At 39.7% G+C, this 24,163-nt stretch overlaps 43 non-coding genes across 43 annotated transcripts; all 43 read left to right on the top strand.

The window, feature by feature from the left end:
• The first annotated feature begins 421 nt into the window (after positions 1 to 421).
• On the top strand, positions 422 to 494 carry TRNAK-CUU (transfer RNA lysine (anticodon CUU)). Its single transcript has one exon. It is a non-coding gene; the product is annotated as a tRNA-Lys (tRNA).
• A 612-nt stretch (positions 495 to 1,106) lies between these two features.
• Positions 1,107 to 1,179, top strand: TRNAK-CUU (transfer RNA lysine (anticodon CUU)). The gene has a single exon. It is a non-coding gene; the product is annotated as a tRNA-Lys (tRNA).
• A 625-nt stretch (positions 1,180 to 1,804) lies between these two features.
• Positions 1,805 to 1,877, top strand: TRNAK-CUU (transfer RNA lysine (anticodon CUU)). Its single transcript has one exon. It is a non-coding gene; the product is annotated as a tRNA-Lys (tRNA).
• A 625-nt stretch (positions 1,878 to 2,502) lies between these two features.
• Positions 2,503 to 2,575, top strand: TRNAK-CUU (transfer RNA lysine (anticodon CUU)). Its single transcript has one exon. It is a non-coding gene; the product is annotated as a tRNA-Lys (tRNA).
• Positions 2,576 to 3,187: 612 nt separating this feature from the next.
• Positions 3,188 to 3,260, top strand: TRNAK-CUU (transfer RNA lysine (anticodon CUU)). Its single transcript has one exon. It is a non-coding gene; the product is annotated as a tRNA-Lys (tRNA).
• Positions 3,261 to 3,604: 344 nt separating this feature from the next.
• On the top strand, positions 3,605 to 3,677 carry TRNAA-AGC (transfer RNA alanine (anticodon AGC)). Its single transcript has one exon. It is a non-coding gene; the product is annotated as a tRNA-Ala (tRNA).
• Positions 3,678 to 4,029: 352 nt separating this feature from the next.
• TRNAK-CUU (transfer RNA lysine (anticodon CUU)) lies at positions 4,030 to 4,102 on the top strand. The gene has a single exon. It is a non-coding gene; the product is annotated as a tRNA-Lys (tRNA).
• Positions 4,103 to 4,714: 612 nt separating this feature from the next.
• On the top strand, positions 4,715 to 4,787 carry TRNAK-CUU (transfer RNA lysine (anticodon CUU)). The gene has a single exon. It is a non-coding gene; the product is annotated as a tRNA-Lys (tRNA).
• Positions 4,788 to 5,131: 344 nt separating this feature from the next.
• On the top strand, positions 5,132 to 5,204 carry TRNAA-AGC (transfer RNA alanine (anticodon AGC)). The gene has a single exon. It is a non-coding gene; the product is annotated as a tRNA-Ala (tRNA).
• A 352-nt stretch (positions 5,205 to 5,556) lies between these two features.
• On the top strand, positions 5,557 to 5,630 carry TRNAK-CUU (transfer RNA lysine (anticodon CUU)). Its single transcript has one exon. It is a non-coding gene; the product is annotated as a tRNA-Lys (tRNA).
• A 769-nt stretch (positions 5,631 to 6,399) lies between these two features.
• Positions 6,400 to 6,473, top strand: TRNAK-CUU (transfer RNA lysine (anticodon CUU)). Its single transcript has one exon. It is a non-coding gene; the product is annotated as a tRNA-Lys (tRNA).
• Positions 6,474 to 7,085: 612 nt separating this feature from the next.
• On the top strand, positions 7,086 to 7,158 carry TRNAK-CUU (transfer RNA lysine (anticodon CUU)). The gene has a single exon. It is a non-coding gene; the product is annotated as a tRNA-Lys (tRNA).
• Positions 7,159 to 7,502: 344 nt separating this feature from the next.
• On the top strand, positions 7,503 to 7,575 carry TRNAA-AGC (transfer RNA alanine (anticodon AGC)). The gene has a single exon. It is a non-coding gene; the product is annotated as a tRNA-Ala (tRNA).
• Positions 7,576 to 7,927: 352 nt separating this feature from the next.
• On the top strand, positions 7,928 to 8,000 carry TRNAK-CUU (transfer RNA lysine (anticodon CUU)). Its single transcript has one exon. It is a non-coding gene; the product is annotated as a tRNA-Lys (tRNA).
• A 612-nt stretch (positions 8,001 to 8,612) lies between these two features.
• TRNAK-CUU (transfer RNA lysine (anticodon CUU)) lies at positions 8,613 to 8,685 on the top strand. The gene has a single exon. It is a non-coding gene; the product is annotated as a tRNA-Lys (tRNA).
• A 344-nt stretch (positions 8,686 to 9,029) lies between these two features.
• Positions 9,030 to 9,102, top strand: TRNAA-AGC (transfer RNA alanine (anticodon AGC)). The gene has a single exon. It is a non-coding gene; the product is annotated as a tRNA-Ala (tRNA).
• Positions 9,103 to 9,454: 352 nt separating this feature from the next.
• On the top strand, positions 9,455 to 9,527 carry TRNAK-CUU (transfer RNA lysine (anticodon CUU)). The gene has a single exon. It is a non-coding gene; the product is annotated as a tRNA-Lys (tRNA).
• A 612-nt stretch (positions 9,528 to 10,139) lies between these two features.
• Positions 10,140 to 10,212, top strand: TRNAK-CUU (transfer RNA lysine (anticodon CUU)). Its single transcript has one exon. It is a non-coding gene; the product is annotated as a tRNA-Lys (tRNA).
• A 344-nt stretch (positions 10,213 to 10,556) lies between these two features.
• TRNAA-AGC (transfer RNA alanine (anticodon AGC)) lies at positions 10,557 to 10,629 on the top strand. Its single transcript has one exon. It is a non-coding gene; the product is annotated as a tRNA-Ala (tRNA).
• Positions 10,630 to 10,981: 352 nt separating this feature from the next.
• On the top strand, positions 10,982 to 11,054 carry TRNAK-CUU (transfer RNA lysine (anticodon CUU)). Its single transcript has one exon. It is a non-coding gene; the product is annotated as a tRNA-Lys (tRNA).
• A 612-nt stretch (positions 11,055 to 11,666) lies between these two features.
• On the top strand, positions 11,667 to 11,739 carry TRNAK-CUU (transfer RNA lysine (anticodon CUU)). Its single transcript has one exon. It is a non-coding gene; the product is annotated as a tRNA-Lys (tRNA).
• A 344-nt stretch (positions 11,740 to 12,083) lies between these two features.
• TRNAA-AGC (transfer RNA alanine (anticodon AGC)) lies at positions 12,084 to 12,156 on the top strand. Its single transcript has one exon. It is a non-coding gene; the product is annotated as a tRNA-Ala (tRNA).
• A 352-nt stretch (positions 12,157 to 12,508) lies between these two features.
• Positions 12,509 to 12,582, top strand: TRNAK-CUU (transfer RNA lysine (anticodon CUU)). The gene has a single exon. It is a non-coding gene; the product is annotated as a tRNA-Lys (tRNA).
• Positions 12,583 to 13,194: 612 nt separating this feature from the next.
• On the top strand, positions 13,195 to 13,267 carry TRNAK-CUU (transfer RNA lysine (anticodon CUU)). Its single transcript has one exon. It is a non-coding gene; the product is annotated as a tRNA-Lys (tRNA).
• Positions 13,268 to 13,611: 344 nt separating this feature from the next.
• TRNAA-AGC (transfer RNA alanine (anticodon AGC)) lies at positions 13,612 to 13,684 on the top strand. The gene has a single exon. It is a non-coding gene; the product is annotated as a tRNA-Ala (tRNA).
• Positions 13,685 to 14,036: 352 nt separating this feature from the next.
• On the top strand, positions 14,037 to 14,109 carry TRNAK-CUU (transfer RNA lysine (anticodon CUU)). Its single transcript has one exon. It is a non-coding gene; the product is annotated as a tRNA-Lys (tRNA).
• A 612-nt stretch (positions 14,110 to 14,721) lies between these two features.
• Positions 14,722 to 14,794, top strand: TRNAK-CUU (transfer RNA lysine (anticodon CUU)). The gene has a single exon. It is a non-coding gene; the product is annotated as a tRNA-Lys (tRNA).
• A 344-nt stretch (positions 14,795 to 15,138) lies between these two features.
• Positions 15,139 to 15,211, top strand: TRNAA-AGC (transfer RNA alanine (anticodon AGC)). Its single transcript has one exon. It is a non-coding gene; the product is annotated as a tRNA-Ala (tRNA).
• Positions 15,212 to 15,563: 352 nt separating this feature from the next.
• On the top strand, positions 15,564 to 15,636 carry TRNAK-CUU (transfer RNA lysine (anticodon CUU)). The gene has a single exon. It is a non-coding gene; the product is annotated as a tRNA-Lys (tRNA).
• A 612-nt stretch (positions 15,637 to 16,248) lies between these two features.
• On the top strand, positions 16,249 to 16,321 carry TRNAK-CUU (transfer RNA lysine (anticodon CUU)). Its single transcript has one exon. It is a non-coding gene; the product is annotated as a tRNA-Lys (tRNA).
• Positions 16,322 to 16,665: 344 nt separating this feature from the next.
• On the top strand, positions 16,666 to 16,738 carry TRNAA-AGC (transfer RNA alanine (anticodon AGC)). The gene has a single exon. It is a non-coding gene; the product is annotated as a tRNA-Ala (tRNA).
• Positions 16,739 to 17,090: 352 nt separating this feature from the next.
• TRNAK-CUU (transfer RNA lysine (anticodon CUU)) lies at positions 17,091 to 17,163 on the top strand. Its single transcript has one exon. It is a non-coding gene; the product is annotated as a tRNA-Lys (tRNA).
• A 612-nt stretch (positions 17,164 to 17,775) lies between these two features.
• Positions 17,776 to 17,848, top strand: TRNAK-CUU (transfer RNA lysine (anticodon CUU)). Its single transcript has one exon. It is a non-coding gene; the product is annotated as a tRNA-Lys (tRNA).
• A 344-nt stretch (positions 17,849 to 18,192) lies between these two features.
• TRNAA-AGC (transfer RNA alanine (anticodon AGC)) lies at positions 18,193 to 18,265 on the top strand. Its single transcript has one exon. It is a non-coding gene; the product is annotated as a tRNA-Ala (tRNA).
• A 352-nt stretch (positions 18,266 to 18,617) lies between these two features.
• Positions 18,618 to 18,690, top strand: TRNAK-CUU (transfer RNA lysine (anticodon CUU)). The gene has a single exon. It is a non-coding gene; the product is annotated as a tRNA-Lys (tRNA).
• A 612-nt stretch (positions 18,691 to 19,302) lies between these two features.
• On the top strand, positions 19,303 to 19,375 carry TRNAK-CUU (transfer RNA lysine (anticodon CUU)). The gene has a single exon. It is a non-coding gene; the product is annotated as a tRNA-Lys (tRNA).
• Positions 19,376 to 19,719: 344 nt separating this feature from the next.
• Positions 19,720 to 19,792, top strand: TRNAA-AGC (transfer RNA alanine (anticodon AGC)). Its single transcript has one exon. It is a non-coding gene; the product is annotated as a tRNA-Ala (tRNA).
• A 352-nt stretch (positions 19,793 to 20,144) lies between these two features.
• TRNAK-CUU (transfer RNA lysine (anticodon CUU)) lies at positions 20,145 to 20,217 on the top strand. The gene has a single exon. It is a non-coding gene; the product is annotated as a tRNA-Lys (tRNA).
• Positions 20,218 to 21,246: 1,029 nt separating this feature from the next.
• Positions 21,247 to 21,319, top strand: TRNAA-AGC (transfer RNA alanine (anticodon AGC)). The gene has a single exon. It is a non-coding gene; the product is annotated as a tRNA-Ala (tRNA).
• A 208-nt stretch (positions 21,320 to 21,527) lies between these two features.
• On the top strand, positions 21,528 to 21,600 carry TRNAK-CUU (transfer RNA lysine (anticodon CUU)). The gene has a single exon. It is a non-coding gene; the product is annotated as a tRNA-Lys (tRNA).
• Positions 21,601 to 22,369: 769 nt separating this feature from the next.
• Positions 22,370 to 22,443, top strand: TRNAK-CUU (transfer RNA lysine (anticodon CUU)). Its single transcript has one exon. It is a non-coding gene; the product is annotated as a tRNA-Lys (tRNA).
• A 1,029-nt stretch (positions 22,444 to 23,472) lies between these two features.
• TRNAA-AGC (transfer RNA alanine (anticodon AGC)) lies at positions 23,473 to 23,545 on the top strand. The gene has a single exon. It is a non-coding gene; the product is annotated as a tRNA-Ala (tRNA).
• Positions 23,546 to 23,897: 352 nt separating this feature from the next.
• On the top strand, positions 23,898 to 23,970 carry TRNAK-CUU (transfer RNA lysine (anticodon CUU)). Its single transcript has one exon. It is a non-coding gene; the product is annotated as a tRNA-Lys (tRNA).
• The last annotated feature ends 193 nt before the right edge of the window (positions 23,971 to 24,163 follow it).

Raw genomic sequence — 24,163 nt, 5'->3', positions numbered from 1 at the left:
AACTGTAAAACATCCCCTAAGTGGAGGTAAGGCATCAGTTAGGAGTGAACTGAACACTCATGTAATGGGCAATTTGACGTCAAATAAAGTGTCGTAGGCATTAACATTACTTTTGAAATGTTATTCTGAGGGAGCACACAGGGGAATTAGCTCAAATGGTAGAGCGCTCGCTTAGCATGCGAGAGGTAGCGGGATTGATGCCCGCATTCTCCATTCTAAAATGTACATACATTTTATTTTTAACTTGTCATTGCCAAGCTTGTTGCATAGTAAGAACAGATAAATCACAGATGGCTTTCATATATGGTCCACTGAGGGATCTATAAATGATAAGTTCCTTGAAAAACAAGAGTTGAGGAATATCCAGGAACTGGTTTTCTTAATGAAAAACGATCAGTTTGCATACTACTTTAAAGAGGGAGCCCGGCTAGCTCAGTCGGTAGAGCATGAGACTCTTAATCTCAGGGTCCTGGGTTCGAGCCCCACGTTGGGCGAAAACGAGTAATTTTTGCAGGATTATTGCATTGGATCTCATAATATGGCAATTAATCTTGCATTAGACATGCAATAACTCCCAAAAATTGTATATCTTTGGTTTCCCATTGGTGGGAAATGTAACTTCAAGATTAGGTAGGGCATTAGTCAGCGATATTACTCCTATTCAAGTACTAAACAGGCCAACCTGAACTGTAAAACATCCCCTAAGTGGAGGTAAGGCATCAGTTAGGAGTGAACTGAACACTCATGTAATGGGCAATTTGACGTCAAATAAAGTGTCGTAGGCATTAACATTACTTTTGAAATGTTATTCTGAGGGAGCACACAGGGGAATTAGCTCAAATGGTAGAGCGCTCGCTTAGCATGCGAGAGGTAGCGGGATTGATGCCCGCATTCTCCATTCTAAAATGTACATACATTTTATTTTTAACTTGTCATTGCCAAGCTTGTTGCATAGTAAGAACAGATAAATCACAGATGGCTTTCATATATGGTCCACTGAGGGATCTATAAATGATAAGTTCCTTGAAAAACAAGAGTTGAGGAATATCCAGGAACTGGTTTTCTTAATGAAAAACGATCAGTTTGCATACTACTTTAAAGAGGGAGCCCGGCTAGCTCAGTCGGTAGAGCATGAGACTCTTAATCTCAGGGTCCTGGGTTCGAGCCCCACGTTGGGCGAAAACGAGTAATTTTTGCAGGATTATTGCATTGGATCTCATAATATGGCAATTAATCTTGCATTAGACATGCAATAACTCCCAAAAATTGTATATCTTTGGTTTCCCATTGGTGGGAAATGTAACTTCAAGATTAGGTAGGGCATTAGTCTAGATTAACATACAGCGATATTACTCCTATTCAAGTACTAAACAGTCCAACCTGAACTGTAAAACATCCCCTAAGTGGAGGTAAGGCATCAGTTAGGAGTGAACTGAACACTCATGTAATGGGCAATTTGACGTCAAATAAAGTGTCGTAGGCATTAACATTACTTTTGAAATGTTATTCTGAGGGAGCACACAGGGGAATTAGCTCAAATGGTAGAGCGCTCGCTTAGCATGCGAGAGGTAGCGGGATTGATGCCCGCATTCTCCATTCTAAAATGTACATACATTTTATTTTTAACTTGTCATTGCCAAGCTTGTTGCATAGTAAGAACAGATAAATCACCGATGGCTTTCATATATGGTCCACTGAGGGATCTATAAATGATAAGTTCCTTGAAAAACAAGAGTTGAGGAATATCCAGGAACTGGTTTTCTTAATGAAAAACGATCAGTTTGCATACTACTTTAAAGAGGGAGCCCGGCTAGCTCAGTCGGTAGAGCATGAGACTCTTAATCTCAGGGTCCTGGGTTCGAGCCCCACGTTGGGCGAAAACGAGTAATTTTTGCAGGATTATTGCATTGGATCTCATAATATGGCAATTAATCTTGCATTAGACATGCAATAACTCCCAAAAATTGTATATCTTTGGTTTCCCATTGGTGGGAAATGTAACTTCAAGATTAGGTAGGGCATTAGTCTAGATTAACATACAGCGATATTACTCCTATTCAAGTACTTAACAGGCCAACCTGAACTGTAAAACATCCCCTAAGTGGAGGTAAGGCATCAGTTAGGAGTGAACTGAACACTCATGTAATGGGCAATTTGACGTCAAATAAAGTGTCGTAGGCATTAACATTACTTTTGAAATGTTATTCTGAGGGAGCACACAGGGGAATTAGCTCAAATGGTAGAGCGCTCGCTTAGCATGCGAGAGGTAGCGGGATTGATGCCCGCATTCTCCATTCTAAAATGTACATACATTTTATTTTTAACTTGTCATTGCCAAGCTTGTTGCATAGTAAGAACAGATACATCACAGATGGCTTTCATATATGGTCCACTGAGGGATCTATAAATGATAAGTTCCTTGAAAAACAAGAGTTGAGGAATATCCAGGAACTGGTTTTCTTAATGAAAAACGATCAGTTTGCATACTACTTTAAAGAGGGAGCCCGGCTAGCTCAGTCGGTAGAGCATGAGACTCTTAATCTCAGGGTCCTGGGTTCGAGCCCCACGTTGGGCGAAAAGGAGTAATTTTTGCAGGATTATTGCATTGGATCTCATAATATGGCAATTAATCTTGCATTAGACATGCAATAACTCCCAAAAATTGTATATCTTTGGTTTCCCATTGGTGGGAAATGTAACTTCAAGATTAGGTAGGGCATTAGTCAGCGATATTACTCCTATTCAAGTACTAAACAGGCCAACCTGAACTGTAAAACATCCCCTAAGTGGAGGTAAGGCATCAGTTAGGAGTGAACTGAACACTCATGTAATGGGCAATTTGACGTCAAATAAAGTGTCGTAGGCATTAACATTACTTTTGAAATGTTATTCTGAGGGAGCACACAGGGGAATTAGCTCAAATGGTAGCGCACTCGCTTAGCATGCGAGAGGTAGCGGGATTGATGCCCGCATTCTCCATTCTAAAATGTACATACATTTTATTTTTAACTTGTCATTGCCAAGCTTGTTGCATAGTAAGAACAGATAAATCACCGATGGCTTTCATATATGGTCCACTGAGGGATCTATAAATGATAAGTTCCTTGAAAAACAAGAGTTGAGGAATATCCAGGAACTGGTTTTCTTAATGAAAAACGATCAGTTTGCATACTACTTTAAAGAGGGAGCCCGGCTAGCTCAGTCGGTAGAGCATGAGACTCTTAATCTCAGGGTCCTGGGTTCGAGCCCCACGTTGGGCGAAAACGAGTAATTTTTGCAGGATTATTGCATTGGATCTCATAATATGGCAATTAATCTTGCATTAGACATGCAATAACTCCCAAAAATTGTATATCTTTGGTTTCCCATTGGTGGGAAATGTAACTTCAAGATTAGGTAGGGCATTAGTCTAGATTAACATACAGCGATATTACTCCTATTCAAGTACTTAACAGGCCAACCTGAACTGTAAAACATCCCCTAAATGGAGGTAAGGCATCAGTTAGGAGTGAACTGAACACTCATGTAATGGGCAATTTGACGTCAAATAAAGTGTCGTAGGCATTAACATTACTTTTGAAATGTTATTCTGAGGGAGCACACAGGGGAATTAGCTCAAATGGTAGAGCGCTCGCTTAGCATGCGAGAGGTAGCGGGATCGATGCCCGCATTCTCCATTCTAAAATGTACATACATTTTATTTTTAACTTGTCATTGCCAAGCTTGTTGCATAGTAAGAACAGATAAATCACAGATGGCTTTCATATATGGTCACATCATAACCACTAAAGGGGTTTTATCAAAAGGGTTTAGGTATTTGTTAGCTTGTGAGAGCAATTTGAGTTCTTATGCAATCTCACAATGACATTTCCACAACTTCCATTTCAATTTTGTCTCCTTTTACTTGACACTCTGTCCACTGAGGGATCTATAAATGATAAGTTCCTTGAAAAACAAGAGTTGAGGAATATCCAGGAACTGGTTTTCTTAATGAAAAACGATCAGTTTGCATTCTACTTTAAAGAGGGAGCCCGGCTAGCTCAGTCGGTAGAACATGAGACTCTTAATCTCAGGGTCGTGGGTTCGAGCCCCACGTTGGGCGAAAACGAGTAATTTTTGCAGGATTATTGCATTGGATCTCATAATATGGCAATTAATCTTGCATTAGACATGCAATAACTCCCAAAAATTGTATATCTTTGGTTTCCCATTGGTGGGAAATGTAACTTCAAGATTAGGTAGGGCATTAGTCAGCGATATTACTCCTATTCAAGTACTAAACAGGCCAACCTGAACTGTAAAACATCCCCTAAGTGGAGGTAAGGCATCAGTTAGGAGTGAACTGAACACTCATGTAATGGGCAATTTGACGTCAAATAAAGTGTCGTAGGCATTAACATTACTTTTGAAATTTTATTCTGAGGGCGCACACAGGGGAATTAGCTCAAATGGTAGAGCGCTCGCTTAGCATGCGAGAGGTAGCGGGATTGATGCCCGCATTCTCCATTCTAAAATGTACATACATTTTATTTTTAACTTGTCATTGCCAAGCTTGTTGCATAGTAAGAACAGATAAATCACAGATGGCTTTCATATATGGTCCACTGAGGGATCTATAAATGATAAGTTCCTTGAAAAACAAGAGTTGAGGAATATCCAGGAACTGGTTTTCTTAATGAAAAACGATCAGTTTGCATACAACTTTAAAGAGGGAGCCCGGCTAGCTCAGTCGGTAGAGCATGAGACTCTTAATCTCAGGGTCGTGGGTTCGAGCCCCACGTTGGGCGAAAACGAGTAATTTTTGCAGGATTATTGCATTGGATCTCATAATATGGCAATTAATCTTGCATTAGACATGCAATAACTCCCAAAAATTGTATATCTTTGGTTTCCCATTGGTGGGAAATGTAACTTCAAGATTAGGTAGGGCATTAGTCTAGATTAACATACAGCGATATTACTCCTATTCAAGTACTAAACAGGCCAACCTGAACTGTAAAACATCCCCTAAGTGGAGGTAAGGCATCAGTTAGGAGTGAACTGAACACTCATGTAATGGGCAATTTGACGTCAAATAAAGTGTGGAAGGCATTAACATTACTTTTGAAATGTTATTCTGAGGGAGCACACAGGGGAATTAGCTCAAATGGTAGAGCGCTCGCTTAGCATGCGAGAGGTAGCGGGATCGATGCCCGCATTCTCCATTCTAAAATGTACATACATTTTATTTTTAACTTGTCATTGCCAAGCTTGTTGCATAGTAAGAACAGATAAATCACAGATGGCTTTCATATATGGTCACATCATAACAACTAAAGGGGTTTTATCAAAAGGGTTTAGGTATTCGTTAGCTTGTGAGAGCAATTTGAGTTCTTATGCAATCTCACAATGACATTTCCACAACTTCCATTTCAATTTTGTCTCCTTTTACTTGACACTCTGTCCACTGAGGGATCTATAAATGATAAGTTCCTTGAAAAACAAGAGTTGAGGAATATCCAGGAACTGGTTTTCTTAATGAAAAACGATCAGTTTGCATTCTACTTTAAAGAGGGAGCCCGGCTAGCTCAGTCGGTAGAGCATGTAGACTCTTAATCTCAGGGTCGTGGGTTCGAGCCCCACGTTGGGCGAAAACGAGTAATTTTTGCAGGATTATTGCATTGGATCTCATATTGTGGCAATTAATCTTGCATTAGACATGCAATAACTCCCAAAAATTGTATATCTTTGGTTTCCCATTGGTGGGAAATGTAACTTCAAGATTAGGTAGGGCATTAGTCTAGATTAACATACAGCGATATTACTCCTATTCAAGTACGAAACAGGCCAACCTGAACTGTAAAACATCCCCTAAGTGGAGGTAAGGCATCAGTTAGGAGTGAACTGAACACTCATGTAATAGGCAATTTGACGTCAAATAAAGTGTGGTAGGCATTAACATTATTTTTGAAATGTTATTCTGAGTGAGCACACAGGGGAATTAGCTCTAATGGTAGAGCGCTCGCTTAGCATGCGAGAGGTAGCGGGATCGATGCCCGCATTCTCCATTTTAAAATGTACATACATTTTATTTTTAACTTGTCATTGCCAAGCTTGTTGCATAGTAAGAACAGATAAATCACAGATGGCTTTCATATATGGTCACATCATAACAACTAAAGGGGTTTTATCAAAAGGGTTTAGGTATTCGTTAGCTTGTGAGAGCAATTTGAGTTCTTATGCAATCTCACAATGACATTTCCACAACTTCCATTTCAATTTTGTCTCCTTTTACTTGACACTCTGTCCACTGAGGGATCTATAAATGATAAGTTCCTTGAAAAACAAGAGTTGAGGAATATCCAGGAACTGGTTTTCTTAATGAAAAACGATCAGTTTGCATTCTACTTTAAAGAGGGAGCCCGGCTAGCTCAGTCGGTAGAGCATGTAGACTCTTAATCTCAGGGTCGTGGGTTCGAGCCCCACGTTGGGCGAAAACGAGTAATTTTTGCAGGATTATTGCATTGGATCTCATATTGTGGCAATTAATCTTGCATTAGACATGCAATAACTCCCAAAAATTGTATATCTTTGGTTTCCCATTGGTGGGAAATGTAACTTCAAGATTAGGTAGGGCATTAGTCAGCGATATTACTCCTATTCAAGTACTAAACAGGCCAACCTGAACTGTAAAACATCCCCTAAGTGGAGGTAAGGCATCAGTTAGGAGTGAACTGAACACTCATGTAATGGGCAATTTGACGTCAAATAAAGTGTCGTAGGCATTAACATTACTTTTGAAATGTTATTTTGAGGGAGCACACAGGGGAATTAGCTCAAATGGTAGAGCGCTCGCTTAGCATGCGAGAGGTAGCGGGATTGATGCCCGCATTCTCCATTCTAAAATGTACATACATTTTATTTTTAACTTGTCATTGCCAAGCTTGTTGCATAGTAAGAACAGATAAATCACAGATGGCTTTCATATATGGTCCACTGAGGGATCTATAAATGATAAGTTCCTTGAAAAACAAGAGTTGAGGAATATCCAGGAACTGGTTTTCTTAATGAAAAACGATCAGTTTGCATACTACTTTAAAGAGGGAGCCCGGCTAGCTCAGTCGGTAGAGCATGAGACTCTTAATCTCAGGGTCCTGGGTTCGAGCCCCACGTTGGGCGAAAACGAGTAATTTTTGCAGGATTATTGCATTGGATCTCATAATATGGCAATTAATCTTGCATTAGACATGCAATAACTCCCCAAAATTGTATATCTTTGGTTTCCCATTGGTGGGAAATGTAACTTCAAGATTAGGTAGGGCATTAGTCTAGATTAACATACAGCGATATTACTCCTATTCAAGTACTTAACAGGCCAACCTGAACTGTAAAACATCCCCTAAGTGGAGGTAAGGCATCAGTTAGGAGTGAACTGAACACTCATGTAATGGGCAATTTGACGTCAAATAAAGTGTCGTAGGCATTAACATTACTTTTGAAATGTTATTCTGAGGGAAAACACAGGGGAATTAGCTCAAATGGTAGAGCGCTCGCTTAGCATGCGAGAGGTAGCGGGATCGATGCCCGCATTCTCCATTCTAAAATGTACATACATTTTATTTTTAACTTGTCATTGCCAAGCTTGTTGCATAGTAAGAACAGATAAATCACAGATGGCTTTCATATATGGTCACATCATAACAACTAAAGGGGTTTTATCAAAAGGGTTTAGGTATTTGTTAGCTTGTGAGAGCAATTTGAGTTCTTATGCAATCTCACAATGACATTTCCACAACTTCCATTTCAATTTTGTCTCCTTTTACTTGACACTCTGTCCACTGAGGGATCTATAAATGATAAGTTCCTTGAAAAACAAGAGTTGAGGAATATCCAGGAACTAGTTTTCTTAATGAAAAACGATCAGTTTGCATTCTACTTTAAAGAGGGAGCCCGGCTAGCTCAGTCGGTAGAGCATGAGACTCTTAATCTCAGGGTCGTGGGTTCGAGCCCCACGTTGGGCGAAAACGAGTAATTTTTGCAGGATTATTGCATTGGATCTCATAATATGGCAATTAATCTTGCATTAGACATGCAATAACTCCCAAAAATTGTATATCTTTGGTTTCCCATTGGTGGGAAATGTAACTTCAAGATTAGGTAGGGCATTAGTCAGCGATATTACTCCTATTCAAGTACTAAACAGGCCAACCTGAACTGTAAAACATCCCCTAAGTGGAGGTAAGGCATCAGTTAGGAGTGAACTGAACACTCATGTAATGGGCAATTTGACGTCAAATAAAGTGTCGTAGGCATTAACATTACTTTTGAAATGTTATTCTGAGGGAGCACACAGGGGAATTAGCTCAAATGGTAGAGCGCTCGCTTAGCATGCGAGAGGTAGCGGGATTGATGCCCGCATTCTCCATTCTAAAATGTACATACATTTTATTTTTAACTTGTCATTGCCAAGCTTGTTGCATAGTAAGAACAGATAAATCACCGATGGCTTTCATATATGGTCCACTGAGGGATCTATAAATGATAAGTTCCTTGAAAAACAAGAGTTGAGGAATATCCAGGAACTGGTTTTCTTAATGAAAAACGATCAGTTTGCATACTACTTTAAAGAAGGAGCCCGGCTAGCTCAGTCGGTAGAGCATGAGACTCTTAATCTCAGGGTCCTGGGTTCGAGCCCCACGTTGGGCGAAAACGAGTAATTTTTGCAGGATTATTGCATTGGATCTCATAATATGGCAATTAATCTTGCATTAGACATGCAATAACTCCCCAAAATTGTATATCTTTGGTTTCCCATTGGTGGGAAATGTAACTTCAAGATTAGGTAGGGCATTAGTCTAGATTAACATACAGCGATATTACTCCTATTCAAGTACTTAACAGGCCAACCTGAACTGTAAAACATCCCCTAAGTGGAGGTAAGGCATCAGTTAGGAGTGAACTGAACACTCATGTAATGGGCAATTTGACGTCAAATAAAGTGTCGTAGGCATTAACATTACTTTTGAAATGTTATTCTGAGGGAAAACACAGGGGAATTAGCTCAAATGGTAGAGCGCTCGCTTAGCATGCGAGAGGTAGCGGGATCGATGCCCGCATTCTCCATTCTAAAATGTACATACATTTTATTTTTAACTTGTCATTGCCAAGCTTGTTGCATAGTAAGAACAGATAAATCACAGATGGCTTTCATATATGGTCACATCATAACAACTAAAGGGGTTTTATCAAAAGGGTTTAGGTATTTGTTAGCTTGTGAGAGCAATTTGAGTTCTTATGCAATCTCACAATGACATTTCCACAACTTCCATTTCAATTTTGTCTCCTTTTACTTGACACTCTGTCCACTGAGGGATCTATAAATGATAAGTTCCTTGAAAAACAAGAGTTGAGGAATATCCAGGAACTAGTTTTCTTAATGAAAAACGATCAGTTTGCATTCTACTTTAAAGAGGGAGCCCGGCTAGCTCAGTCGGTAGAGCATGAGACTCTTAATCTCAGGGTCGTGGGTTCGAGCCCCACGTTGGGCGAAAACGAGTAATTTTTGCAGGATTATTGCATTGGATCTCATAATATGGCAATTAATCTTGCATTAGACATGCAATAACTCCCAAAAATTGTATATCTTTGGTTTCCCATTGGTGGGAAATGTAACTTCAAGATTAGGTAGGGCATTAGTCAGCGATATTACTCCTATTCAAGTACTAAACAGGCCAACCTGAACTGTAAAACATCCCCTAAGTGGAGGTAAGGCATCAGTTAGGAGTGAACTGAACACTCATGTAATGGGCAATTTGACGTCAAATAAAGTGTCGTAGGCATTAACATTACTTTTGAAATGTTATTCTGAGGGAGCACACAGGGGAATTAGCTCAAATGGTAGAGCGCTCGCTTAGCATGCGAGAGGTAGCGGGATTGATGCCCGCATTCTCCATTCTAAAATGTACATACATTTTATTTTTAACTTGTCATTGCCAAGCTTGTTGCATAGTAAGAACAGATAAATCACCGATGGCTTTCATATATGGTCCACTGAGGGATCTATAAATGATAAGTTCCTTGAAAAACAAGAGTTGAGGAATATCCAGGAACTGGTTTTCTTAATGAAAAACGATCAGTTTGCATACTACTTTAAAGAGGGAGCCCGGCTAGCTCAGTCGGTAGAGCATGAGACTCTTAATCTCAGGGTCCTGGGTTCGAGCCCCACGTTGGGCGAAAACGAGTAATTTTTGCAGGATTATTGCATTGGATCTCATAATATGGCAATTAATCTTGCATTAGACATGCAATAACTCCCAAAAATTGTATATCTTTGGTTTCCCATTGGTGGGAAATGTAACTTCAAGATTAGGTAGGGCATTAGTCTAGATTAACATACAGCGATATTACTCCTATTCAAGTACTTAACAGGCCAACCTGAACTGTAAAACATCCCCTAAATGGAGGTAAGGCATCAGTTAGGAGTGAACTGAACACTCATGTAATGGGCAATTTGACGTCAAATAAAGTGTCGTAGGCATTAACATTACTTTTGAAATGTTATTCTGAGGGAGCACACAGGGGAATTAGCTCAAATGGTAGAGCGCTCGCTTAGCATGCGAGAGGTAGCGGGATCGATGCCCGCATTCTCCATTCTAAAATGTACATACATTTTATTTTTAACTTGTCATTGCCAAGCTTGTTGCATAGTAAGAACAGATAAATCACAGATGGCTTTCATATATGGTCACATCATAACCACTAAAGGGGTTTTATCAAAAGGGTTTAGGTATTTGTTAGCTTGTGAGAGCAATTTGAGTTCTTATGCAATCTCACAATGACATTTCCACAACTTCCATTTCAATTTTGTCTCCTTTTACTTGACACTCTGTCCACTGAGGGATCTATAAATGATAAGTTCCTTGAAAAACAAGAGTTGAGGAATATCCAGGAACTGGTTTTCTTAATGAAAAACGATCAGTTTGCATTCTACTTTAAAGAGGGAGCCCGGCTAGCTCAGTCGGTAGAACATGAGACTCTTAATCTCAGGGTCGTGGGTTCGAGCCCCACGTTGGGCGAAAACGAGTAATTTTTGCAGGATTATTGCATTGGATCTCATAATATGGCAATTAATCTTGCATTAGACATGCAATAACTCCCAAAAATTGTATATCTTTGGTTTCCCATTGGTGGGAAATGTAACTTCAAGATTAGGTAGGGCATTAGTCAGCGATATTACTCCTATTCAAGTACTAAACAGGCCAACCTGAACTGTAAAACATCCCCTAAGTGGAGGTAAGGCATCAGTTAGGAGTGAACTGAACACTCATGTAATGGGCAATTTGACGTCAAATAAAGTGTCGTAGGCATTAACATTACTTTTGAAATGTTATTCTGAGGGAGCACACAGGGGAATTAGCTCAAATGGTAGAGCGCTCGCTTAGCATGCGAGAGGTAGCGGGATTGATGCCCGCATTCTCCATTCTAAAATGTACATACATTTTATTTTTAACTTGTCATTGCCAAGCTTGTTGCATAGTAAGAACAGATAAATCACCGATGGCTTTCATATATGGTCCACTGAGGGATCTATAAATGATAAGTTCCTTGAAAAACAAGAGTTGAGGAATATCCAGGAACTGGTTTTCTTAATGAAAAACGATCAGTTTGCATACTACTTTAAAGAGGGAGCCCGGCTAGCTCAGTCGGTAGAGCATGAGACTCTTAATCTCAGGGTCCTGGGTTCGAGCCCCACGTTGGGCGAAAACGAGTAATTTTTGCAGGATTATTGCATTGGATCTCATAATATGGCAATTAATCTTGCATTAGACATGCAATAACTCCCCAAAATTGTATATCTTTGGTTTCCCATTGGTGGGAAATGTAACTTCAAGATTAGGTAGGGCATTAGTCTAGATTAACATACAGCGATATTACTCCTATTCAAGTACTTAACAGGCCAACCTGAACTGTAAAACATCCCCTAAGTGGAGGTAAGGCATCAGTTAGGAGTGAACTGAACACTCATGTAATGGGCAATTTGACGTCAAATAAAGTGTGGTAGGCATTAACATTACTTTTGAAATGTTATTCTGAGGGAGCACACTGGGGAATTAGCTCAAATGGTAGGGCGCTCGCTTAGCATGCGAGAGGTAGCGGGATCGATGCCCGCATTCTCCATTCTAAAATGTACATACATTTTATTTTTAACTTGTCATTGCCAAGCTTGTTGCATAGTAAGAACAGATAAATCACAGATGGCTTTCATATATGGTCACATCATAACAACTAAAGGGGTTTTATCAAAAGGGTTTAGGTATTCGTTAGCTTGTGAGAGCAATTTGAGTTCTTATGCAATCTCACAATGACATTTCCACAACTTCCATTTCAATTTTGTCTCCTTTTACTTGACACTCTGTCCACTGAGGGATCTATAAATGATAAGTTCCTTGAAAAACAAGAGTTGAGGAATATCCAGGAACTGGTTTTCTTAATGAAAAACGATCAGTTTGCATTCTACTTTAAAGAGGGAGCCCGGCTAGCTCAGTCGGTAGAGCATGTAGACTCTTAATCTCAGGGTCGTGGGTTCGAGCCCCACGTTGGGCGAAAACGAGTAATTTTTGCAGGATTATTGCATTGGATCTCATATTGTGGCAATTAATCTTGCATTAGACATGCAATAACTCCCAAAAATTGTATATCTTTGGTTTCCCATTGGTGGGAAATGTAACTTCAAGATTAGGTAGGGCATTAGTCAGCGATATTACTCCTATTCAAGTACTAAACAGGCCAACCTGAACTGTAAAACATCCCCTAAGTGGAGGTAAGGCATCAGTTAGGAGTGAACTGAACACTCATGTAATGGGCAATTTGACGTCAAATAAAGTGTCGTAGGCATTAACATTACTTTTGAAATGTTATTCTGAGGGAGCACACAGGGGAATTAGCTCAAATGGTAGAGCGCTCGCTTAGCATGCGAGAGGTAGCGGGATTGATGCCCGCATTCTCCATTCTAAAATGTACATACATTTTATTTTTAACTTGTCATTGCCAAGCTTGTTGCATAGTAAGAACAGATAAATCACAGATGGCTTTCATATATGGTCCACTGAGGGATCTATAAATGATAAGTTCCTTGAAAAACAAGAGTTGAGGAATATCCAGGAACTGGTTTTCTTAATGAAAAACGATCAGTTTGCATACTACTTTAAAGAGGGAGCCCGGCTAGCTCAGTCGGTAGAGCATGAGACTCTTAATCTCAGGGTCCTGGGTTCGAGCCCCACGTTGGGCGAAAACGAGTAATTTTTGCAGGATTATTGCATTGGATCTCATAATATGGCAATTAATCTTGCATTAGACATGCAATAACTCCCCAAAATTGTATATCTTTGGTTTCCCATTGGTGGGAAATGTAACTTCAAGATTAGGTAGGGCATTAGTCTAGATTAACATACAGCGATATTACTCCTATTCAAGTACTTAACAGGCCAACCTGAACTGTAAAACATCCCCTAAGTGGAGGTAAGGCATCAGTTAGGAGTGAACTGAACACTCATGTAATGGGCAATTTGACGTCAAATAAAGTGTCGTAGGCATTAACATTACTTTTGAAATGTTATTCTGAGGGAAAACACAGGGGAATTAGCTCAAATGGTAGAGCGCTCGCTTAGCATGCGAGAGGTAGCGGGATCGATGCCCGCATTCTCCATTCTAAAATGTACATACATTTTATTTTTAACTTGTCATTGCCAAGCTTGTTGCATAGTAAGAACAGATAAATCACAGATGGCTTTCATATATGGTCACATCATAACAACTAAAGGGGTTTTATCAAAAGGGTTTAGGTATTTGTTAGCTTGTGAGAGCAATTTGAGTTCTTATGCAATCTCACAATGACATTTCCACAACTTCCATTTCAATTTTGTCTCCTTTTACTTGACACTCTGTCCACTGAGGGATCTATAAATGATAAGTTCCTTGAAAAACAAGAGTTGAGGAATATCCAGGAACTAGTTTTCTTAATGAAAAACGATCAGTTTGCATTCTACTTTAAAGAGGGAGCCCGGCTAGCTCAGTCGGTAGAGCATGAGACTCTTAATCTCAGGGTCGTGGGTTCGAGCCCCACGTTGGGCGAAAACGAGTAATTTTTGCAGGATTATTGCATTGGATCTCATAATATGGCAATTAATCTTGCATTAGACATGCAATAACTCCCAAAAATTGTATATCTTTGGTTTCCCATTGGTGGGAAATGTAACTTCAAGATTAGGTAGGGCATTAGTCAGCGATATTACTCCTATTCAAGTACTAAACAGGCCAACCTGAACTGTAAAACATCCCCTAAGTGGAGGTAAGGCATCAGTTAGGAGTGAACTGAACACTCATGTAATGGGCAATTTGACGTCAAATAAAGTGTCGTAGGCATTAACATTACTTTTGAAATGTTATTCTGAGGGAGCACACAGGGGAATTAGCTCAAATGGTAGAGCGCTCGCTTAGCATGCGAGAGGTAGCGGGATTGATGCCCGCATTCTCCATTCTAAAATGTACATACATTTTATTTTTAACTTGTCATTGCCAAGCTTGTTGCATAGTAAGAACAGATAAATCACCGATGGCTTTCATATATGGTCCACTGAGGGATCTATAAATGATAAGTTCCTTGAAAAACAAGAGTTGAGGAATATCCAGGAACTGGTTTTCTTAATGAAAAACGATCAGTTTGCATACTACTTTAAAGAGGGAGCCCGGCTAGCTCAGTCGGTAGAGCATGAGACTCTTAATCTCAGGGTCCTGGGTTCGAGCCCCACGTTGGGCGAAAACGAGTAATTTTTGCAGGATTATTGCATTGGATCTCATAATATGGCAATTAATCTTGCATTAGACATGCAATAACTCCCCAAAATTGTATATCTTTGGTTTCCCATTGGTGGGAAATGTAACTTCAAGATTAGGTAGGGCATTAGTCTAGATTAACATACAGCGATATTACTCCTATTCAAGTACTTAACAGGCCAACCTGAACTGTAAAACATCCCCTAAGTGGAGGTAAGGCATCAGTTAGGAGTGAACTGAACACTCATGTAATGGGCAATTTGACGTCAAATAAAGTGTCGTAGGCATTAACATTACTTTTGAAATGTTATTCTGAGGGAAAACACAGGGGAATTAGCTCAAATGGTAGAGCGCTCGCTTAGCATGCGAGAGGTAGCGGGATCGATGCCCGCATTCTCCATTCTAAAATGTACATACATTTTATTTTTAACTTGTCATTGCCAAGCTTGTTGCATAGTAAGAACAGATAAATCACAGATGGCTTTCATATATGGTCACATCATAACAACTAAAGGGGTTTTATCAAAAGGGTTTAGGTATTTGTTAGCTTGTGAGAGCAATTTGAGTTCTTATGCAATCTCACAATGACATTTCCACAACTTCCATTTCAATTTTGTCTCCTTTTACTTGACACTCTGTCCACTGAGGGATCTATAAATGATAAGTTCCTTGAAAAACAAGAGTTGAGGAATATCCAGGAACTAGTTTTCTTAATGAAAAACGATCAGTTTGCATTCTACTTTAAAGAGGGAGCCCGGCTAGCTCAGTCGGTAGAGCATGAGACTCTTAATCTCAGGGTCGTGGGTTCGAGCCCCACGTTGGGCGAAAACGAGTAATTTTTGCAGGATTATTGCATTGGATCTCATAATATGGCAATTAATCTTGCATTAGACATGCAATAACTCCCAAAAATTGTATATCTTTGGTTTCCCATTGGTGGGAAATGTAACTTCAAGATTAGGTAGGGCATTAGTCAGCGATATTACTCCTATTCAAGTACTAAACAGGCCAACCTGAACTGTAAAACATCCCCTAAGTGGAGGTAAGGCATCAGTTAGGAGTGAACTGAACACTCATGTAATGGGCAATTTGACGTCAAATAAAGTGTCGTAGGCATTAACATTACTTTTGAAATGTTATTCTGAGGGAGCACACAGGGGAATTAGCTCAAATGGTAGAGCGCTCGCTTAGCATGCGAGAGGTAGCGGGATTGATGCCCGCATTCTCCATTCTAAAATGTACATACATTTTATTTTTAACTTGTCATTGCCAAGCTTGTTGCATAGTAAGAACAGATAAATCACCGATGGCTTTCATATATGGTCCACTGAGGGATCTATAAATGATAAGTTCCTTGAAAAACAAGAGTTGAGGAATATCCAGGAACTGGTTTTCTTAATGAAAAACGATCAGTTTGCATACTACTTTAAAGAGGGAGCCCGGCTAGCTCAGTCGGTAGAGCATGAGACTCTTAATCTCAGGGTCCTGGGTTCGAGCCCCACGTTGGGCGAAAACGAGTAATTTTTGCAGGATTATTGCATTGGATCTCATAATATGGCAATTAATCTTGCATTAGACATGCAATAACTCCCAAAAATTGTATATCTTTGGTTTCCCATTGGTGGGAAATGTAACTTCAAGATTAGGTAGGGCATTAGTCTAGATTAACATACAGCGATATTACTCCTATTCAAGTACTTAACAGGCCAACCTGAACTGTAAAACATCCCCTAAATGGAGGTAAGGCATCAGTTAGGAGTGAACTGAACACTCATGTAATGGGCAATTTGACGTCAAATAAAGTGTCGTAGGCATTAACATTACTTTTGAAATGTTATTCTGAGGGAGCACACAGGGGAATTAGCTCAAATGGTAGAGCGCTCGCTTAGCATGCGAGAGGTAGCGGGATCGATGCCCGCATTCTCCATTCTAAAATGTACATACATTTTATTTTTAACTTGTCATTGCCAAGCTTGTTGCATAGTAAGAACAGATAAATCACAGATGGCTTTCATATATGGTCACATCATAACCACTAAAGGGGTTTTATCAAAAGGGTTTAGGTATTTGTTAGCTTGTGAGAGCAATTTGAGTTCTTATGCAATCTCACAATGACATTTCCACAACTTCCATTTCAATTTTGTCTCCTTTTACTTGACACTCTGTCCACTGAGGGATCTATAAATGATAAGTTCCTTGAAAAACAAGAGTTGAGGAATATCCAGGAACTGGTTTTCTTAATGAAAAACGATCAGTTTGCATTCTACTTTAAAGAGGGAGCCCGGCTAGCTCAGTCGGTAGAACATGAGACTCTTAATCTCAGGGTCGTGGGTTCGAGCCCCACGTTGGGCGAAAACGAGTAATTTTTGCAGGATTATTGCATTGGATCTCATAATATGGCAATTAATCTTGCATTAGACATGCAATAACTCCCAAAAATTGTATATCTTTGGTTTCCCATTGGTGGGAAATGTAACTTCAAGATTAGGTAGGGCATTAGTCAGCGATATTACTCCTATTCAAGTACTAAACAGGCCAACCTGAACTGTAAAACATCCCCTAAGTGGAGGTAAGGCATCAGTTAGGAGTGAACTGAACACTCATGTAATGGGCAATTTGACGTCAAATAAAGTGTCGTAGGCATTAACATTACTTTTGAAATGTTATTCTGAGGGAGCACACAGGGGAATTAGCTCAAATGGTAGAGCGCTCGCTTAGCATGCGAGAGGTAGCGGGATTGATGCCCGCATTCTCCATTCTAAAATGTACATACATTTTATTTTTAACTTGTCATTGCCAAGCTTGTTGCATAGTAAGAACAGATAAATCACCGATGGCTTTCATATATGGTCCACTGAGGGATCTATAAATGATAAGTTCCTTGAAAAACAAGAGTTGAGGAATATCCAGGAACTGGTTTTCTTAATGAAAAACGATCAGTTTGCATACTACTTTAAAGAGGGAGCCCGGCTAGCTCAGTCGGTAGAGCATGAGACTCTTAATCTCAGGGTCCTGGGTTCGAGCCCCACGTTGGGCGAAAACGAGTAATTTTTGCAGGATTATTGCATTGGATCTCATAATATGGCAATTAATCTTGCATTAGACATGCAATAACTCCCCAAAATTGTATATCTTTGGTTTCCCATTGGTGGGAAATGTAACTTCAAGATTAGGTAGGGCATTAGTCTAGATTAACATACAGCGATATTACTCCTATTCAAGTACTTAACAGGCCAACCTGAACTGTAAAACATCCCCTAAGTGGAGGTAAGGCATCAGTTAGGAGTGAACTGAACACTCATGTAATGGGCAATTTGACGTCAAATAAAGTGTCGTAGGCATTAACATTACTTTTGAAATGTTATTCTGAGGGAAAACACAGGGGAATTAGCTCAAATGGTAGAGCGCTCGCTTAGCATGCGAGAGGTAGCGGGATCGATGCCCGCATTCTCCATTCTAAAATGTACATACATTTTATTTTTAACTTGTCATTGCCAAGCTTGTTGCATAGTAAGAACAGATAAATCACAGATGGCTTTCATATATGGTCACATCATAACAACTAAAGGGGTTTTATCAAAAGGGTTTAGGTATTTGTTAGCTTGTGAGAGCAATTTGAGTTCTTATGCAATCTCACAATGACATTTCCACAACTTCCATTTCAATTTTGTCTCCTTTTACTTGACACTCTGTCCACTGAGGGATCTATAAATGATAAGTTCCTTGAAAAACAAGAGTTGAGGAATATCCAGGAACTAGTTTTCTTAATGAAAAACGATCAGTTTGCATTCTACTTTAAAGAGGGAGCCCGGCTAGCTCAGTCGGTAGAGCATGAGACTCTTAATCTCAGGGTCGTGGGTTCGAGCCCCACGTTGGGCGAAAACGAGTAATTTTTGCAGGATTATTGCATTGGATCTCATAATATGGCAATTAATCTTGCATTAGACATGCAATAACTCCCAAAAATTGTATATCTTTGGTTTCCCATTGGTGGGAAATGTAACTTCAAGATTAGGTAGGGCATTAGTCAGCGATATTACTCCTATTCAAGTACTAAACAGGCCAACCTGAACTGTAAAACATCCCCTAAGTGGAGGTAAGGCATCAGTTAGGAGTGAACTGAACACTCATGTAATGGGCAATTTGACGTCAAATAAAGTGTCGTAGGCATTAACATTACTTTTGAAATGTTATTCTGAGGGAGCACACAGGGGAATTAGCTCAAATGGTAGAGCGCTCGCTTAGCATGCGAGAGGTAGCGGGATTGATGCCCGCATTCTCCATTCTAAAATGTACATACATTTTATTTTTAACTTGTCATTGCCAAGCTTGTTGCATAGTAAGAACAGATAAATCACCGATGGCTTTCATATATGGTCCACTGAGGGATCTATAAATGATAAGTTCCTTGAAAAACAAGAGTTGAGGAATATCCAGGAACTGGTTTTCTTAATGAAAAACGATCAGTTTGCATACTACTTTAAAGAGGGAGCCCGGCTAGCTCAGTCGGTAGAGCATGAGACTCTTAATCTCAGGGTCCTGGGTTCGAGCCCCACGTTGGGCGAAAACGAGTAATTTTTGCAGGATTATTGCATTGGATCTCATAATATGGCAATTAATCTTGCATTAGACATGCAATAACTCCCAAAAATTGTATATCTTTGGTTTCCCATTGGTGGGAAATGTAACTTCAAGATTAGGTAGGGCATTAGTCTAGATTAACATACAGCGATATTACTCCTATTCAAGTACTTAACAGGCCAACCTGAACTGTAAAACATCCCCTAAATGGAGGTAAGGCATCAGTTAGGAGTGAACTGAACACTCATGTAATGGGCAATTTGACGTCAAATAAAGTGTCGTAGGCATTAACATTACTTTTGAAATGTTATTCTGAGGGAGCACACAGGGGAATTAGCTCAAATGGTAGAGCGCTCGCTTAGCATGCGAGAGGTAGCGGGATCGATGCCCGCATTCTCCATTCTAAAATGTACATACATTTTATTTTTAACTTGTCATTGCCAAGCTTGTTGCATAGTAAGAACAGATAAATCACAGATGGCTTTCATATATGGTCACATCATAACCACTAAAGGGGTTTTATCAAAAGGGTTTAGGTATTTGTTAGCTTGTGAGAGCAATTTGAGTTCTTATGCAATCTCACAATGACATTTCCACAACTTCCATTTCAATTTTGTCTCCTTTTACTTGACACTCTGTCCACTGAGGGATCTATAAATGATAAGTTCCTTGAAAAACAAGAGTTGAGGAATATCCAGGAACTGGTTTTCTTAATGAAAAACGATCAGTTTGCATTCTACTTTAAAGAGGGAGCCCGGCTAGCTCAGTCGGTAGAACATGAGACTCTTAATCTCAGGGTCGTGGGTTCGAGCCCCACGTTGGGCGAAAACGAGTAATTTTTGCAGGATTATTGCATTGGATCTCATAATATGGCAATTAATCTTGCATTAGACATGCAATAACTCCCAAAAATTGTATATCTTTGGTTTCCCATTGGTGGGAAATGTAACTTCAAGATTAGGTAGGGCATTAGTCAGCGATATTACTCCTATTCAAGTACTAAACAGGCCAACCTGAACTGTAAAACATCCCCTAAGTGGAGGTAAGGCATCAGTTAGGAGTGAACTGAACACTCATGTAATGGGCAATTTGACGTCAAATAAAGTGTCGTAGGCATTAACATTACTTTTGAAATGTTATTCTGAGGGAGCACACAGGGGAATTAGCTCAAATGGTAGAGCGCTCGCTTAGCATGCGAGAGGTAGCGGGATTGATGCCCGCATTCTCCATTCTAAAATGTACATACATTTTATTTTTAACTTGTCATTGCCAAGCTTGTTGCATAGTAAGAACAGATAAATCACAGATGGCTTTCATATATGGTCCACTGAGGGATCTATAAATGATAAGTTCCTTGAAAAACAAGAGTTGAGGAATATCCAGGAACTGGTTTTCTTAATGAAAAACGATCAGTTTGCATACTACTTTAAAGAGGGAGCCCGGCTAGCTCAGTCGGTAGAGCATGAGAGTCTTAATCTCAGGGTCCTGGGTTCGAGCCCCACGTTGGGCGAAAACGAGTAATTTTTGCAGGATTATTGCATTGGATCTCATAATATGGCAATTAATCTTGCATTAGACATGCAATAACTCCCAAAAATTGTATATCTTTGGTTTCCCATTGGTGGGAAATGTAACTTCAAGATTAGGTAGGGCATTAGTCTAGATTAACATACAGCGATATTACTCCTATTCAAGTACTAAACAGGCCAACCTGAACTGTAAAACATCCCCTAAGTGGAGGTAAGGCATCAGTTAGGAGTGAACTGAACACTCATGTAATGGGCAATTTGACGTCAAATAAAGTGTCGTAGGCATTAACATTACTTTTGAAATTTTATTCTGAGGGCGCACACAGGGGAATTAGCTCAAATGGTAGAGCGCTCGCTTAGCATGCGAGAGGTAGCGGGATCGATGCCCGCATTCTCCATTCTAAAATGTACATACATTTTATTTTTAACTTGTCATTGCCAAGCTTGTTGCATAGTAAGAACAGATAAATCACAGATGGCTTTCATATATGGTCCACTGAGGGATCTATAAATGATAAGTTCCTTGAAAAACAAGAGTTGAGGAATATCCAGGAACTGGTTTTCTTAATGAAAAACGATCAGTTTGCATACAACTTTAAAGAGGGAGCCCGGCTAGCTCAGTCGGTAGAGCATGAGACTCTTAATCTCAGGGTCGTGGGTTCGAGCCCCACGTTGGGCGAAAACGAGTAATTTTTGCAGGATTATTGCATTGGATCTCATAATATGGCAATTAATCTTGCATTAGACATGCAATAACTCCCAAAAATTGTATATCTTTGGTTTCCCATTGGTGGGAAATGTAACTTCAAGATTAGGTAGGGCATTAGTCTAGATTAACATACAGCGATATTACTCCTATTCAAGTACTAAACAGGCCAACCTGAACTGTAAAACATCCCCTAAGTGGAGGTAAGGCATCAGTTAGGAGTGAACTGAACACTCATGTAATGGGCAATTTGACGTCAAATAAAGTGTCGTAGGCATTAACATTACTTTTGAAATGTTATTCTGAGGGAGCACACAGGGGAATTAGCTCAAATGGTAGAGCGCTCGCTTAGCATGCGAGAGGTAGCGGGATTGATGCCCGCATTCTCCATTCTAAAATGTACATACATTTTATTTTTAACTTGTCATTGCCAAGCTTGTTGCATAGTAAGAACAGATAAATCACAGATGGCTTTCATATATGGTCACATCATAACAACTAAAGGGGTTTTATCAAAAGGGTTTAGGTATTCGTTAGCTTGTGAGAGCAATTTGAGTTCTTATGCAATCTCAAAATGACATTTCCACAACTTCCATTTCAATTTTGTCTCCTTTTACTTGACACTCTGTCCACTGAGGGATCTATAAATGATAAGTTCCTTGAAAAACAAGAGTTGAGGAATATCCAGGAACTGGTTTTCTTAATGAAAAACGATCAGTTTGCATTCTACTTTAAAGAGGGAGCCCGGCTAGCTCAGTCGGTAGAGCATGTAGACTCTTAATCTCAGGGTCGTGGGTTCGAGCCCCACGTTGGGCGAAAACGAGTAATTTTTGCAGGATTATTGCATTGGATCTCATATTGTGGCAATTAATCTTGCATTAGACATGCAATAACTCCCAAAAATTGTATATCTTTGGTTTCCCATTGGTGGGAAATGTAACTTCAAGATTAGGTAGGGCATTAGTCAGCGATATTACTCCTATTCAAGTACTAAACAGGCCAACCTGAACTGTAAAACATCCCCTAAGTGGAGGTAAGGCATCAGTTAGGAGTGAACTGAACACTCATGTAATGGGCAATTTGACGTCAAATAAAGTGTCGTAGGCATTAACATTACTTTTGAAATGTTATTCTGAGGGAGCACACAGGGGAATTAGCTCAAATGGTAGAGCGCTCGCTTAGCATGCGAGAGGTAGCGGGATTGATGCCCGCATTCTCCATTCTAAAATGTACATACATTTTATTTTTAACTTGTCATTGCCAAGCTTGTTGCATAGTAAGAACAGATAAATCACAGATGGCTTTCATATATGGTCCACTGAGGGATCTATAAATGATAAGTTCCTTAAAAAACAAGAGTTGAGGAATATCCAGGAACTGGTTTTCTTAATGAAAAACGATCAGTTTGCATACTACTTTAAAGAGGGAGCCCGGCTAGCTCAGTCGGTAGAGCATGAGACTCTTAATTTCAGGGTCCTGGGTTCGAGCCCCACGTTGGGCGAAAACGAGTAATTTTTGCAGGATTATTGCATTGGATCTCATAATATGGCAATTAATCTTGCATTAGACATGCAATAACTCCCAAAAATTGTATATCTTTGGTTTCCCATTGGTGGGAAATGTAACTTCAAGATTAGGTAGGGCATTAGTCTAGATTAACATACAGCGATATTACTCCTATTCAAGTACTTAACAGGCCAACCTGAACTGTAAAACATCCCCTAAGTGGAGGTAAGGCATCAGTTAGGAGTGAACTGAACACTCATGTAATGGGCAATTTGACGTCAAATAAAGTGTCGTAGGCATTAACATTACTTTTGAAATGTTATTCTGAGGGAAAACACAGGGGAATTAGCTCAAATGGTAGAGCGCTCGCTTAGCATGCGAGAGGTAGCGGGATCGATGCCCGCATTCTCCATTCTAAAATGTACATACATTTTATTTTTAACTTGTCATTGCCAAGCTTGTTGCATAGTAAGAACAGATAAATCACAGATGGCTTTCATATATGGTCACATCATAACAACTAAAGGGGTTTTATCAAAAGGGTTTAGGTATTTGTTAGCTTGTGAGAGCAATTTGAGTTCTTATGCAATCTCACAATGACATTTCCACAACTTCCATTTCAATTTTGTCTCCTTTTACTTGACACTCTGTCCACTGAGGGATCTATAAATGATAAGTTCCTTGAAAAACAAGAGTTGAGGAATATCCAGGAACTGGTTTTCTTAATGAAAAACGATCAGTTTGCATTCTACTTTAAAGAGGGAGCCCGGCTAGCTCAGTCGGTAGAGCATGAGACTCTTAATCTCAGGGTCGTGGGTTCGAGCCCCACGTTGGGCGAAAACGAGTAATTTTTGCAGGATTATTGCATTGGATCTCATAATATGGCAATTAATCTTGCATTAGACATGCATTAACTCCCAAAAAGTGTATATCTTTGGTTTCCCATTGGTGGGAAATGTAACTTCAAGATTAGGTAGGGCATTAGTCTAGATTAACATACAGCGATATTACTCCTATTCAAGTACGAAAC

This window comes from Lissotriton helveticus, chromosome 1_2 (assembly GCF_964261635.1).
Source record: "Lissotriton helveticus chromosome 1_2, aLisHel1.1, whole genome shotgun sequence".
Taxonomy (NCBI): Eukaryota; Metazoa; Chordata; class Amphibia; order Caudata; family Salamandridae; genus Lissotriton; species Lissotriton helveticus.
The sequence above is the reverse complement of the archived record's forward strand: the minus strand, read 5'-3'. Positions and strand labels throughout refer to the sequence as shown.